Consider the following 15,043-nt stretch of genomic DNA (forward strand, 5'->3'; position numbering starts at 1 on the left):
TAAAGCTATACATTATTCAATGTTTACTATTTTAAAAAAATATCTGGGTGTTGTCTTTAATAAGTTTTTTTTTTTTTTTTAATTTATTTATTTTTGGCTGTCAGGTCTCAGTTGCGGCACAGGAGCTCAGTAGTTGCCCCGTGGCATGTGGGATCTTAGTTCCCTGATCAGGGATTGACTCTGAGTCCCTGCAATGGAAGACAGGTTCTTTAACCACTGACCACCAGGGAAGTCCTGCTCTACATTTTGACTGTAATTTCTGTCTTTATGTTTTCTTGAATTTAAAAGTTACCTGCAACTGTGTGGGTTTTACATATGCGCATGTTTCACTTCTCAGTGAGTGCAATCATTTGCTTCTATTTTGTTGTTAATTCTTAATTGTATTGTGTTTTGTTTAACAGGTATAGATTACAGGATGTCAACTTGTTATAAGTGGTTGAGATTTCCTTTGAGTCCTAATTCATAATCAATATTTGTGAATGTTTCATTTATATTTTTAAAAATCAGTCTTATGAAATTAAAAGTAATGCACATTTATTTGCACAAATAAATTTATTTTACTGTTCGAATTCATAAAACAATGTGCATTTCTATTGAATTCAAGTTGTTTGTTCAAACATTTTGTTATTCAGTCTACTTACATTTATTTTGATCTACTTTTCTGTTCTGTAATTTTTGAGAGTGGTATAATAAACCCTCACTAGGTTTGTGGCTTTGTCAACTTGTCCTCCATAGCTAATCATTTTTCTTTTATATATTTCAAGCAGTTTTGCTGGGTACATAAATATTATTGACTATAACATTTTCATGGAGGAGTGTTTCTTTTATCAAAATGAAAAACTTATTTTTATGATTTTGAATTTTTTCATATTGAATTCTATTTGATCCTGCTTGCTTTATTTTGTTGACATTTAAAAAATCTGTTTCTACTACATGATTTTTTTTGTCATATTGATTGTAATTACTCATATATTTGGACATTCTCTATCCTTTTATATTTATCTTTATCCTGAATTCTAATTACCCCTTCCTCTACTTTTTGGATTTTATGTGTATCTTTATTACATTTTCTCAAGGACTTTTCACTGTTTTTCTCCCTCTAACACTTTGCAAGTTATTAATTCTAATTCCATTTTTCAAGTATTTCCCCTAAGGTGTTAACACATGTATTTAACCCAGAGGAATGGTATGGGGAGGGAGGTGGGAGGGGGGTTCAGGATGGCGAACACATGTATACCTGTGGCGGATTCATGTCAATGTATGGCAAAACCAATACAATATTGTAAAGTAATTAGCCTCCAATTAAAATAAATAAACTTATATTAAAAAAAATATAGAACTTCCCTGGTGATTCAGTGGCTAAGACTCCTGTGGTCTCAGTGCAGGGGGCATGGGGACAATCCTTGGTTGGGGAAGATCTCGCATGCCATGCTGCACGGCGTGGCCACAAAAAAAAAAAGTTGGCCTAGTTGGGTGTTGCAACTAATTTCCATTGTAGCAATGGTCTTTTGTGCCTGATTTTGCCTATGGTTTCTTCTTTTTTTTTAATATAAACAATAGCAATTTTATGTGTACAGGTATTTGTTTACTTTCTACCAAAAATAACCTTTTATGTTTTCAGAGGATTTTTGGATTTATTATATTTCTTTTACACCTTTTTATTATTGATGTGTTGCCACTGCTGTTGCTGTTTGGCTTAGTTGGTTTTTCATCTAATAATATTCTTTACCATGGGAAGCATTTTGCAGTGGAGGTGGGGAAAGGGATTGGCATAAAACTCCTGCCATCTCAAAATATGAAAATTTCTCTTTTGCTACAAATTATCCATTTTTACTTGACCTTCCAATTCATGGTGTTAAACTTAATAATTTAAAAATAAATATTCTAATTTATTTATATTTGGGCTTACACTTCCCCACATCGTTCCTAATACTCTGCATTGTTCTGGCCTCTCTTTTTCTCCTAAACTGTTCAATTCCTTAATTGTCGGGAATTTATTTTACTATTCTTGAAGGAAAAAGGGTTTTATTAATTGTTCTCTCTCACCATTTAGCTGTTTTCTATTCCTTCAATTCTTGTTCTTAATCTCTTCCTTTTTTAGTTCTTGTTTAATTTTTTTCTATATTGTATAGGCAAATTCTCAATGTATTTTTATTCTATTAATTTTAAAATGCCATTATAAATTTCCTATAGGTATAAATTTTGTTGTATTATACATATTTTAGTATTTTTCAGGGAGAAATTAACATATAGAAATATGTTGCATTTCCATACATTAACAATGAGCTATCAGAGAGAGAGATTTTCTTCTCCCATTTACCATCACATCAAAAAGAACGAAATACCTAGGAATAAACACATCTTCTTACATGCTCCCTCCCTCCTCCAACAATATAGCTTATCTATCTCCTCTCCTTCAACTTCTCCCTTTCACATCTCTCTTCCCCATTATCTGTTTCTCCATTAGACTTTTCCCCTTTCCTTCTCGTCTGCTATCCCCTGTTTTTACCCCCATTTTCATATTTTCTATTTCCCACATCCTTCTCTTTCCGTGGAGGAAGGTGGCAGTCAGAAGGAAGAAAAAAGTAATTCTCCTGTCATACACATCTTTTTATGAAGGAATTTCACTGAGCTCCATCACTTGCCTTGAGAAGTTAATGAACAGGAACAACATTCCAGCAAAGATTCTACAGAACAGTAGAAACGATGCTGGCTCAGAAGAATCCAGCCACAAGGAAGCCCGAGTTCAGCTGTAACTCACTGGCATCTGCTGACACTTGATCTTCCTCCAAGTGCTACACCATTAAGGAGTTTCTCAGAGTGGAGCTCTTAAAATGAAAAGATTTCTCTAAAAAGGTACAACTCCATGAAGAACAACTGAATATACGGGTTTGAAATACTGCAAGTTTCCTTTAAGGAAAAAATATAGTAAGTGTGAAGATTGTGTGAGAAGCCAAACAGTGAAAACAAAAAAGCCAAGATATGGTAAATTGAATGCTGACTATCAGGAAATTGCAGCCAAGTGTTACCTTTAATTGCGAAATACTGTACAAATTTTAAATAACATTTGGCTTTTGGTCAAGGGATCAGTTTGAGTTGAAGAGACATGAAAAGTATTCAATTTGTTTGTTTTCCAGTTTTTGTCATGTTTCCAGTTTTTGCTGTTTCCCAGCAATTTGAAGAATTGTAGAACTGTCCTGCCTTGGAGAGGACTCTCAAGATACTAGATATGGCACATTCCTCAACTGTCTATGAGGATTAGAAAAGGAAAATAACTGAAATTAACCATATTTTAATTTACATTTTGTGACTCAAGCAGTATATGGAGGAAAAGCCAGAAGGATACATGTGATGGATTTTACCCAGAACCACAGAGACAGAGAATGAAGATGAAATGAGGAAACGACAGGCCAGAGCAAAGCAGTGTTAAAAGCAGACATTCAAGAAGGGAACCAGGTTTGTAAAACAGATAGTGGGAGCTCAAGGGGTAATTAGAATTAATTCCACAGAACAGTGTTCCCAAGTAGTCAGTTTTGAGTCACATTAAATTTAAAGATCATATTAGTGATCCCCACAGGGAGAGTTTTTAGGGAGCCACTGGGAAGTTTAGCCAGGCATGATGAACATCTGGTCTCTAACTTTCACCGTGAAGATGAAGCTATATATGAGAAGCATCACTTACACTTAGGATCAAATCTATATTCCTTACTATGACCCTTCATGACATTTCCCTGTCTATTCCTCCAGCTTCATCTTATACCATGAAGACACTTTTCCCAACACTTCTGCCATGTTGGCCTTCTTTCTGTTTCAAAAGCAGGGTAATCTGAAACCACACATTGACTCATTTGTTTGTATCTTCTCACACTCATCTGGAGCTTAAACACCAATGATTTCCAATTTAACCTGAGCTGTCATGCCATCAAGTTCAACATGGAGTAAAAATGAACCGAGAGCCTATGATGCTCCCATCCCTGGGGTAAAGTGGTGAATGAAAACGAAACAGACCATGTCTCTGCCCTCATGCAGTCACCTTCTAGTTGGGAAAATGGAGAATGAACAAATAGGCAAATAAGACAATTCTAGACAGGGAAATGTGTATGGCAATGGAATAGAAAGTGGCTAGGAGACCAGGTTCTTTGGCAAAAGTGGTCAGAGAAGCTCTCTTTGAGGAGATATTTTAACTGACACCTTTTTGATGAGTATATTTTAATTAGCTTCAATGTATGTTCAGTCATAGTAAAGAGTTCTACACCCATGGAAAAGACTGAGCTGGTATCTTCCTCCCTACCCCAGATTCTTTTCTTGTAAGTCTCAGTAATGTCACTAACGGCTTTACCTTCCAAACAGAAACCTGCCATTCCTCCCTTTCCTTCACTTGTGACATTAATTATATGCTAAATACTCTTGAGTCTATGTCCAAAATATCTCCATGATCCTCAACATCTAAGTCAGGACATAGGATGACAGTACCTGGGCACCTGCTCAGCACCCTGTAAGCACACCAAGGGCAGAAAACGTGTCTTCTTGCTTCATGACTGTATCTCCGGAGTCTTGCATAGTACCTGGCACAGGATGGCCTTCAGCACATCTTTCTTTATGACCAAAAGAACACATCTGATTGTGGAAATTACCTTAATTGGATTCTTGTATTTTATGGTATGGGCTTCCCAATGATGCTAGTGGTAAAGAACCCGCCTGCCAATGCTGGAGACATAAGAGATGCAGGTTTGATCGCTGGGTCCATATCATCTCCTAGAAGAGGGCACGGCAACTTGCTCCAGTACTCTTGACTTGTGAATCCCATGGACAGAGGAGTCTGGTGGGCTACAGTCCATAGAGTCACAAAGAGTCGGACATGACTAAAGTGACTTAGCATGCACGCACGCATTCTATACGGTGAAAGCTATGAATAAACCCTAGCCCGTCCAACTTCTCCTTCAACAAGTAGCTCCAGTTACTCTGAACTGTTTCTATGCATGACCTGCTCTTTCACAGTCTGATGTCTTTTAATCCCTGCTATGCTGAATGCCTAGTTCCTGTGAGGAAAAAAACGAATCTTGACAATACAGTCGAAATACTGTCTCCTTTATGGAGACATTTTTGAAGCCATAACTGTATTCCCGTATCTAGATATTCTAACACCTGTAATTGTCACTGTCTTCTTGCAATGCTCTCCCACTGTGAATTGCTCAAGACAGGAATTTTGATTCCTTCTATTACTGGCTGCCCAACATTTATCACAGTGCTAGGCACTAAGATGTGAAATAAATTCTAATTGAAAAGAGAATATAGGCTCAGTGGCTTTGTTTCTAACAATAAAGGTCATAGACATTGATCTAGTAGATCTATGCCTTCAATAAATCATTGACTAATGAAACACTAATTATTAACAGCTAGTAGGAATCAAAATAATCAGTCATATAGTGTACCCAAAGATGCTTTGGATATGCTTATATGTATTGAGTGATTATATTTTTTCATCATTTGAGATCAAAGAAAGGTATCTGAGAGCAATCATAGTTAGTTGTGTGTCAATACACACACAAACTAGCTGACCTTATTTTAGATATATTTATTGATATCAGAGGCCAAATAATACCTATATTACACAAACCATTTCAAAGGAGATTTAAAAGGTTGGAGCCTATTTACTTGCTTGTTATAAAGCAAGTGTGACTGTCAAATATGATGTTAAGGGCAACAAAAGAAAAGAACATTATATCCTAATCTAACTTATGACAACCATGCAAAACTATTTTTCAAGCTCATTTTAACCAACCTAATACCTTATGTATCCACCATGAAAAAAAAGTGACTTATTTCCCAAATAGAAGGCTGTTTTAATGCATGCACATTATAATAATAAAATTTAACTCCCTGTGTGCCAGAGTGTTCATCTCTAAAGTGGGACTAGTATCTCATGCATATTCACCTTTTTTTTAATGAGGGTTAAATGATTTAACATATGTAAAGTGTGTTAAAATAGGGCCTAGCCCTTATTAAAATTGCTTTATAAATGTTAACAATAATTAATTATAGCAGTAACACTAATCAGTTGTAAGCACTAATGTGTCTCATGCACTATTTGAATTCATTTACATATTATTACAAATATTAATTATTTTACAAAATCATTTAGTCCTTTCATCAACTTGTTGAGGTAGATAATAATACATGCTTCTTTTTATAAAAGGGGAAAATGAGGCTAAAGGGCATGAATTAAAAACACTTTCTGAATTAAAGACATGAAAACGCACTTCAAATGGTAACCCACTCCAGTCCTCTTGCCTGGAAAATCCCATGGGCGGAGAAGCCTGGTGGGCTGCAGTCCATGGGGTCACTAAGAGTCAGACACGACTGAGTGCTTTCACTTTCACTTTTCACCTTCATGCATTGGAGAAGGAAATGGCAACCCACTCCAGTGTTCTTGCCTGGAGAATCCCAGGGACGGGGGAGCCTGGTGGGCTGCCGTCTATGGGGTCGCACAGAGTTGGACACGACTGAAGCGACTTAGCAGCAGTAGCAACAGCACAGTTAGTGCTAAAACTAGATTTCAGCCCATGCAAATCTCTTTTTGGAAGTTCGTGTTTGGCCATTCAGTTGCATTATAGGACTGGGTTTTAGAACTGAGCCTCCAGCCATCCAGTGATTAAGACTCTGTGCTCCCAATGCAGGGGGCACGGATTCCGTCCCTGGTTGCAGAACTAAGATCTCGCATGATACACAGCACTGCCAAAAAATAAATGAGTGAGATGATAAGAACTGAGCCTCCCTTTCATTAAAAACCTCATTATGCTTATTTGTTTTACTCTCCAAGTACATAATTGTAATTCCTACAATTAGTAATATATATTACATTTCACACGTATTTTATACTACATATGTGTCACTATGTAAACATAATTATTACAGTATATAACAGAATAAATTGTAATTGTAAAATTTGTAAATAGATGTTTCATTATGTACATTGTAGATGGTATACAATTATAAATTAAACCATTGAGACAGATTAATCAATGTTCACATTTTAACATTTATTTTGTACATTAAATATACATAAAAACTTTTCACACACTAAATATTCTCACTAATAATAGCATTTTAATAGTGAAAATATGTTTGAATAGGCATCATTATTTTTGAATAATATTTGTTTCACTCTTGATGATATAGAAATTCCAAAATCTGGTTCTAACTTTAGTTCATTTTGATTCTTATTTTAATGCCTATAGTATCTGAAAAAGATGGCTCACAAAGATTCATGAATCTAAATGAAAAAGTCATCATGGGCTGTACATAATTAATCATAGTATCATTTTTCATTCTAATTAGGTGTTGGTTTTTGCAGAAATTGGAATTTTATATTTCCACAATTCTTGAAGTCAATCAGCAGTCCTTACACACTAATGAGAAGATATTTCACTTTGACATTGTAACACATTTGCTCTATACCCATTGAAATTCTGTATTTGGAGATTTTCTAAACATGCAAAAATTCCAATTCCGAGTTTTGTGTGTGTGTGCCAATGTTCAGACATAATAGATTTTATGATTTTATTTCATTTTTTTCATTGGCTTATTAGCTAAACGTACTCATTTTGTGTTTTTAGTGGTTGCTTTGGGCTTTACAGCATACATCTTTAACTTAGTCCATCTGCACATAATATTATAGCTTTTCACACGTCCTATGAGAACCTTACACAGTCCACTTCCATCTTCCCTCTCCTGGCCTTTCTGCTACTGTCATCGTGTTCGCTTCTACACATCTTATAAACTATGTAACATATTTACTTTGCTTTAAAGAGCCAATACCTTATAAAGAGACTTTTATAAAACAAGATAATTGCTTTATGCGTGAGAGACTTTTATAAAACAAGATAATTGCTTTATGCGTGTCCACATATTTTACCATTTCCAGTGGTTTTATTATTTTAAGTAGATCTGAATTCCATCTCATAAAATTTTTTCCTTCTGTCCAAAGGACTCCCTTTAATATTTCTTATAGTGCTGGTCTACTGCTTATAAATTCCTTCAGCTTCTTTATGCCCCCCAAAAATATTTTACCATCATCTTTGCAGAAATCTTATTGGATGTGGAATTCTAGGTTGATGCTTGTTTTTTCTTTAGTACTTTAAAGATATTTCTCCACTGTCTTCTGCCCTAAATTATTTATAAAGAGAAGTCTATTGTATTTTTTCTTTTTTTGAGCTTCATGTTTTTATGCCTTATCTAAGAAATCATTATGTGATGTAGGTCACTAAGATATAAGTGTAAAGCTTACACCTATACACATTTTGGAAGAAAATACAGACGAAATTTTGTGACCTGGATTTCCTTTGCCTTTCAAGATACTAATAGTCGGAAAAATTAGGAGAAAGTATTAGTAATACAAATATCTTTATACAGAATATATAAAGAACATTTAAATCAAAATAAAAATTAAAAAGAAGAATTTTAAAAATCAGGCAAAATATTTTCATAGAGATTTTTTACTGAAGAAGACACATGAATAGTAAATAAGCAAGAGAAATGATTAACACTGTCATTAAACATTAGGGCAATTCAAATTACGACCACCACGAGACACTGCTATGACTAAAGTCACTAGAAATGTTAGACTTAAAAAGAATCACATACCACATGTTAGTTAGCAATGATCTGGTGTAACTAGTGCTCTCATTGCTCTAGGTGGAAATACAAAATGAAAATTTCTTATAGTTAAATACACACTTGTAATAGTAGCCTTAGGAATCCTACTCCCAGATATTTATCCAAATAAGTGAAAACTTATGTCCACACAAAAGCTTGCAGGCAAAACTTTATCAAAAATAACCCCAAACTGGAAATAATTCAAGTTTCCATTGAAGTGGTAGGTGTATAAACACATTATGCATATCTACACAATAAATAGGAATGGACTAATGTCTTTGGAAGGAATGATGCTAAAGCTGAAACTCCAGTACTTTGGCCACCTCATGCGAAGAGCTGACTCATTGGAAAAGACTCTGATGCGGGGAGGGATTGGGGGCAGGAGGAGAAGGGGATGACAGAGGATGAGATGGCTGGATGGCATCACTGACTCGATGGACGTGAGTCTGAGTGAACTCCGGGAGTTGGTGATGGACAGGGAGGCCTGGCGTGCTGCGATTCATGGGGTCGCGAAGAGTTGGACACAACTGAGCAATTGAACTGAACTGGAGTGACTTGCAACCACATGAATATCTTTCAAAAGCATTACTTTAAGTGAAAAAAGCCAATAAGAACAAATAATTTAAAAGAGAATGATAAAACTAATTCATTAATATCAAACTCAAATTAGAGGACAGAAAGGGAGGGACAGAGACAGAGTGGGGAAAAAATGAAGATCTAGTTTCTGAAGCGTTTTCTATTTGGGTCACATGTAATAAAGAATCTGACTCCATTTTAGACATCCGTTTGCTGAATGCTTTTAAGCACCAGCCCTCGTTTTCTCTTTCTGCTTCACAATTGGGCAAGCGAGTAAGAAAGCCCAGACGTGGCGTCTATGTGAACTAGTGGGAAGTTCATACCATGCAACTCACCCTGGTCCTAAGTCCTAACCACCACAAAAGCCCCAAGCCAACCTCCTTTCTGTGCACTCTCATTCCATTCTGGACCTACTCGGGAAGACCACCCCACTCTCCCCATAAATCTTCATTATGTGAGTGATACATTTTTACATTTTCTCTTGGTGTGTGTGTTTGGGATTATCAGGTTTGATATTTGTACCAATATTTTTGATAGATGGGGGGACTCCAGCCCACTTCTATGGTATTATCAAAGCATGGTATCAGAAGTTTACAAATTAAAAATCTCATTGGGATTTCTCTGCCTGCCAATGTAGGCAATACCAGTTCAATCCCTGATCTGGGAAGATTCCACATGCCACAGAGCAACTAAGCCTGTGTGCCACAACTACTGAGCCTGTGTGCCAAAACTATGAAGTCCACGTACCTAGAGCCTATGCAGCACAACAAAGAGGAGCCCCCACTCACCACTACTAGAGAAAGCCCGTGCAAAAGTACTGAAGAGCCTGTGCAGCAACGCTCACCTGCCCCGCCCCAAGAAAAGCTCACTGAATTCCAAGGAGATTTTACACACACACACTCCTAAGAACATCAGCTAATGTGCTGAAACAAAAAAGAGAGAGAGAGAAATCTTAAAAGGAACAAGGGGAAAATCATAGCATTCAGAGGTATAGTGGCTTGAATTATCACTGCTTTCTTATCAAAAATTAGAGTTCAGAAGGCAGTGAAAACACATTTTCAAATTAATGAGAGAAAAATTATCTGAATTCAGAATTCTGTATCCTTAATTCTGCATATCTTTAAGAGAGAGTGAAAAGGAAACATATCTTTAAATAAAGGAAAATTAAAATCCTTTGACTTCCTAACTATAAGAAATGCCACAATTTGGAGGAAGGTGCTATCAGCATTTAATGTTTAGAACACAAGGATGCACCTACGCATTCTACAATGCACAAGATCGCCCAATACAACAAAAAAATTATCCAGTCCAAAATGTCAAGAGTACAAAAGTTGAGTAGCACTAAGTTAAAATATTTGTGACAATGTAGTTCTATGATGCTTTCGAACTGAGGTACTGGAGAAGACTCTTGAGAGTCCCTTGGACAGCAAGGAGATCAAACCAGTCAATCCTAAAGGAAATCAACCCTGAATATTCATTGGAAGGACTAATGCTAAAGCTGAAACTGCAATATTTTGGCCACCTGATGTGAAAAGCTGACTCATTGGAAAAGACCCTGATGATGGGAAAGATTGAGGGCAAGAGGAGAAAGGGGCAACAGAGTATGAGATGGTTGGATGGTATCACCAACTCAATGGACATGAATTTGGGCAAACTCAAGAGAGATGGTGAAGGACAGGGAAGCCTGGCGTGCTGCAGTTCATGGGGTCACAAAGATTCGGACACAACTTAGTGACTGAACAACCGCAACAGTTCTGACAAATAGATCAGTGAAATAGGCCTAAGGCACCCAATTAAGTTAGGTCATAGATCTAAATGTAGACGTTCACACAGCAGATTTAATGGAAAACATAGGAGAATACATTTGTGATACAGGAATACTTGTAGGTTACATAAAGCAACACCTAATGAAACTGATAAATTTGACTGCATTGTTATTTTAAATAATGTTACTCATCAACAGAGAAACACTGCTTGTGTTATAAGGAAGCCCAGTCTGGGGAGAAATTGAACAACACACGTCTAAATCACCTATCGATTAAATTAAACAAAGGGAACAATCAGAAAATATATTTAACTGAATGATTATGAAAATACAACCTATTTGGATTGGGGGATACAGCTAAAGCAGTGCTTAATGGGATATTTAAGCCTTAGAAACTTGCATTAGAAAGAAGGATGGTCTCAAATTATTGACCTAAACTTCAACCTTATGAAGCTAAAGAAATAGGATAAAAAGAAAACACAAAGGAAGCAGAAGGAAGGAAATAATAAATATTATGTTGAAAAATAATGAAATAAAATACAGAAAGACAAAGGAGAACATCAATAAAATCAAAAGTTCTTTCTTTGAAAATATAAACAAAATGGATAAGCCTTTACCTGAATTGACAAACTAAAAAGACAGAATAGACACATTATCAAAATCAAGACTGAGATAGCTATCACTACAAATCAAAGTTTTTAAATAAAATACTATAAATTACCATATTAACAAATCAGACAACTTAGATGATATAAAAATTGACACAAATTATAAAAACTGACTCAAGAGGAAACAGAGATGAGGGAGATCATTGGCTCATATACAAAAATCAATTGTATCTATATATTAGCAATGGACAAATGAATATTAAATTTTTAAAAATCCTATTCACAGAAGCATTATGTAGAATAAAAACCCACAGGAAAAAAGAGCAATTTATTGTACTATAAATATTATATACACTGCTAAGAAAATTTAAGAGATCTAAATAAATTAAGTCATTCCATGTTTATAGAAGACTCAATATTGTCAATATGGTAATTCTACCTAAGTCAATCTATGGATTCAATACCATCTGGATAATATCTAGTAGCCTCTTTGGGAAAAATTGACAAGTTGATTGTGAAATTTATATGGAAATGCAAAGGACCCAAAATAGCTAAAGCAGTTTAGGAAAAAGAAACCTTGGATGCATTAAGTAAATTCTACTCAAAGGGCCTAAACTGATAACTGAATTTGTTCATACATACACTTTTTAACAAATGGAAGCATAGAAAAGAAAGAAAATTCATGTCCAAATCAAGTGATTCAATAGGTGTTTGCTGAGCATCCACTATGTACCAGTTACTATTTTAGGTGCTAGAGTTATAGCAGTGAATCAAACAGACGAGATCCTAAGAGCCGGGAGATAAAGATAACCAAATAACAGCTATGTCAGATCATGATAAGAGCAATGGGGAACACTGAAGCAGAGCAAGAGAGGTGGGGTGTTATTTAAACAGGATTGTTTGGGAAAGTCTCACTTATAAAGACAGATGTGGGAACAGAAATGAAGAAAATGAGAAAAGGAGCCAAGGAAATATGTGTACGTGTGGAAGAGAAGTATTCCAGGCAGAAACACTATGTTGTCTTTCCAAATAACATTAGGGAGTAGATGAAACTTTCCAGTGGTGACAGTCAGCTTCCTGGGGTTGAAGAACATGAAGAGATCCCATCACCTCAAGCCGAGCAAGCAAGCAAACAAGTAGACAGGACACAAAGGATACAGTACAGAATACTTCCTAAGGTGTGCTTCCATCAGCCTCTGAAAATGAGTTTCAGAGAAAATAAAAAGTAACTTGGACACAATGTTTAATTCAGGTCATCTAAATTCAATGGTTTTCAAAGTTGAAACCTATGAATGTCCACTATGTTTAACTTTAGGAAGCTTGTGTTACTGGATAGGGAATCTTCAACTTGGATTTTTATCAGAGAAGTCGGTAGTTTCCAGGAACTGCTCCCAAGAAAGGAACATTCTAGCCAAGAGTCCATGACTCCCTGGCCCACTTGGAGGCCCTGACCAGCAGGGGAGATGGTAAAGTGAACCCCCACAGCTTGATAATACAGGGCATTAAGAATCCCAAACTTGTTTTACTGCTCTATATTTAAGTGGACATTTTACTTTACATGCAGTGAGCATGCAGTGAGAACACATTTTAGGTATTTAACGTAACATTGTCTCTGTGATGGTGCTGTTTTCAATGCATTAGCAAATCATTCCATCCACTGGTATATCCACCTCTGTGAGTCTGGTTAACATGAGTGTGATTATATTTTGGTGTTTTGCTGGAAATTGTTGTTTCAGTTCAGTTTAGTCACTCAGTTGTGTCCGACTCTTTGCGACCCCATGAATCGCAGCACGCCAGGCCTCCCTGTTCATCACCAACCCCCGGAGTTCACTCAAACTCGTGGCCATCGAGTCGGTGATGCCATCCAGCCATCTCATCCTCTGTTGTCCTCTTCTCCTCCTGCCCTCAATCCCTCCCAGCATCAGAGTCTTTTCCAATGAGTCAACTCTTCGCATGAGGTGGCCAAAGTACTGGAGTTTCAGCTTTAGCATCATTCCTTCCAATGAACACCCAGGACTGGTCTCCTTTAGAATGGACTGGTTGGATCTCCTTGCAGTCCAAGGGACTCTCAAGAGTCTTCTCCAAAACCACAATTCAAAAGCATCAATTCTTCGGTGCTCAGCTTTCTTCACAGTCCAACTCTCACATCCATACATGACGACTGGAAAAACCATAGCCTTGACTAGACGAACCTTTGTTTCTCTGCTTTGGAATATGCTATCTAGGTTGGTCATAACTTTTCTTCCAAGGAGTAAGCGTCTTTTAATTTTATGGCTGCAGTCACCATCTGCAGTGATTTTGGAGCCCCCCAAAAATAAAGTCAGCCACTGTTTCCACTGTTTCCCCATCTATTTGTCATGAAGTGACGAAAAATTGTTGTTTCCCCAACATCTATTCCCCCTTCCTAATTGTTCTGTTTTATCCTTGTGTTCTCCTTTTCCTGACCCCACATTCCAAGTCCTGCTCCCAGGGGACTGAGTCTAATTGGATTCTCACCATACTTTTGCTGCCTGCATGCATGGATTGTGTGAAAGAAGTACTGGAATGCAAGCCTAAGATAATACCCATGCTTATTGCTGTCACGTAGTAATTAGTTCAGAAATAAGCAAGGGACCCACTTCAGTCCAATGAGACAGTATCTGGGAGGGAAGAGGAGTTATTTTTGAAAAGTTTCCTCAATTGTAAAAGGAGTCACAAGAAGGTAAGTTCCGTTCCTTAGCTGTGTGTTGTCAGATGCAGAAGTGAGGCTCGGAACTGTCTTAGCAGGTTTCCCCGCAACAGTAAGTAGACATGAAGAGAAAAGCAACGCCAAGAGAATGGTAGAGATATGAGCCGCAATCCCTATGAGCAGAGCAGTCACCCAACTCAGTATACCTGCTTCATGATATTAGCCAGTATGGATTTTCTTTTCTGCTTTCTGTTGCTGAAAGCATTCTGAACGACACAGGCTCTGATAAAATCAAGTTGCTAGAATTGCGAGAGTGCTTCACACTAGAACATGATGACACTCGTCTGTGATTTTTCCCTTGTGCTATTTTCCACGGGTGCCTCCTAACATAACTAAATTAGCAAAACAAGGTACAAGGGATAAAAAAAATGTTTCAAGTCAATGTTGACAAGACCATGGGGAAATAGGCACAATTGTACATTGCTCCTAGCATAGCAAATTGGTTTCATCTTTCTAAGAAGAAATCTGTTGCTATGTAATAAGACCTTTAAAACTGTTCACAGTTTTGACCCAGAAATTCGACTTCTGTGTTTATATCCCAAAGAAATTCCCCTGGATTCAATAAACAAAAATTTAGGTACTCACAGAAATACAACTGAAAATAGGAGGGGAAAAAAAACTGGTAAACAATCCAATAACCAAGCAAATGGAGAGCATGATAAATCAACATAAAGAGAAATTATGTCACCTTTCCGAATAATATTAGACTAT

The sequence above is a fragment of the Bos indicus genome, chromosome 28 (assembly GCF_029378745.1).
Source record: "Bos indicus isolate NIAB-ARS_2022 breed Sahiwal x Tharparkar chromosome 28, NIAB-ARS_B.indTharparkar_mat_pri_1.0, whole genome shotgun sequence".
Taxonomy (NCBI): domain Eukaryota; kingdom Metazoa; phylum Chordata; class Mammalia; order Artiodactyla; family Bovidae; genus Bos; species Bos indicus.